Raw genomic sequence first — 2,044 nt, 5'->3', positions numbered from 1 at the left:
TTGCCAGCACCATTTGTTGAACATGCTCTCTTTTTTCCATTGTATACTTTTAGCTCCTTTATCGAAAATCAGGTGTTCATATGTTTGTGGGTTAAAGTCAGGGTCTTCTATTCGATTCCATTGGTCGACTTCTTTGTTTTTAAGTAGCATTGTTTGTAATAGCCAGAACCTGGAAACAATCTAGGTGCCCCTCAACAGAAGAATGGATAAAGAAGGTGTGGCAATATATACTTTAGAGTTCTACTCAGCGGTAAAAAACAATAATATCCTGAACATATGTATATATATTGCATATATAATAATAACCCCATAAATGCTGATGATACATTTATGTGCATAGAAACTAAAGATAAGCTAATGTTCACATAACAGGACTAGTGTTAGCATAATAGTATAGCATTAATTTACAAATGTTGCTATATTTTTAAAGATGAATGATCAGCAGAAACAACCATGTTGTTAAATGTACAGTTAAACTAGCAGTAGAAGCATTACAAAAACATCTGTGAGAAAATACAAGGAACACCTGAGTGGAACTTGCTATGTAATTGTATAGGAAACATTAAAAATAGCAAAATAAAAATTTGATGTGCTTCTAAATATTTAGAAAGTTGTCAAGTATTCTAGCATGCTTTCGATGTTTGGTTGAATTCTAGTTATTATTCTTGGTTTTGTTTTAGGAAAATCTTTAATAGGTATTAAGTACATAGCCAAGATCCAGGAAGCCACAACTGAAGAAAAAAAGTTGGTGACATAATTATTATTATTTATTATTTTGTTTGCACTTGCTGCTCTTTCAGAGGACTTTGGTTGGATTCCCGTCACCCACATGGTGGAGTCTATAACTCCAGTTCCAGGAGAACTGTCACTCTCTTCTGGATTCTGCATACATCAGGCACCTATATGGTACACATATATACATACATAACTGCAGATAAAATATTCATACACATGGAATGTTTTAATGCTTAAATTTTTTAGTGTTTAAAAAGTCATTTTATTTTTAAATTTAAAATAAAACATAATGTAATGATTTCCTCTTCTTCTTTCTTTTTCCCACACCCTCCCATGTTTCCACATCCCATTTGCTCCCTCTGTCATGTTTTTTGAATTGTGTTATCTATCTATCTATCTATCTATCTATCTATCTATCTATCTATCTATCTATCTATCTATTATCTACACACACATACACACACATAATGGATATATAAATGCAACCTGCTGAGTTTGTTTAGTGTACTTGCATGTACTTGATTTCAGAGCTGACCATGCGGTATTATTGTATAATAAATTAGGGAACACATCACTGAGGAAGACTATTTCCCCCTGCCCCACTCTCAGCCTTCCTTAGTTTCCTTTAGTTCATTGTCTGTTGTGAAATGTTAGTTCAAGATATATTAAATTCCTGTATGCTACGGAATATTAGTTTCATGATGCAAAGATGTATTGCATTTTTTAATGTTACATTTGTTTAACTCTGTGAAGCTGTGTTATTTTGCCTACCTAAAACACCTGATTGGTCTAATCAAGAGCTGAATAAACAATAGTCAGGCAGAAGAAAGGATAGGCTGGGCTGGCAGGCAGAGAGAACAAATAGGAGGAGAAATTTAGGAAGAGAGGATCAAGGGTCAAGAGAATAAGAGAAGGATGTTAGGGGCCAGTCACCCAGTAACAGAGCAAGCCACGAAGAAACAAAGAAAGGTATATAGATTAGAGAAAGACAAAAGCCCAGAGGCAAAAGATGGTTGGGATGATTTAAGTTAAGAAAAGCTGGGGAGAAATAAGCCAAGCTAAGGGCAGTCATTTAAAAGTAATAATAAGACACCTTGTGTTTATTTGGGATCTCGGTGGTAGGCTCCCAAAGAGCAAAAAAGTGAAAACAATCACCTACGTTTTGGCATACCAATGAGAGGATATTAATATCTCTAGTGCCTGAAAAAGAAGACAAAAAGATAATGTCTCCTTTAAGAAACTCTGCCATATAAAGCAGGGCAGTTAAACAGCCTTTTCCACAATTAATTGAAACAAAACACTAAGAAAA

This window comes from Microtus ochrogaster, unplaced genomic scaffold (assembly GCF_000317375.1).
Source record: "Microtus ochrogaster isolate Prairie Vole_2 unplaced genomic scaffold, MicOch1.0 UNK46, whole genome shotgun sequence".
NCBI classification, from domain to species: Eukaryota; Metazoa; Chordata; class Mammalia; order Rodentia; family Cricetidae; genus Microtus; species Microtus ochrogaster.
Note: the sequence above shows the minus strand (reverse complement) of the source record.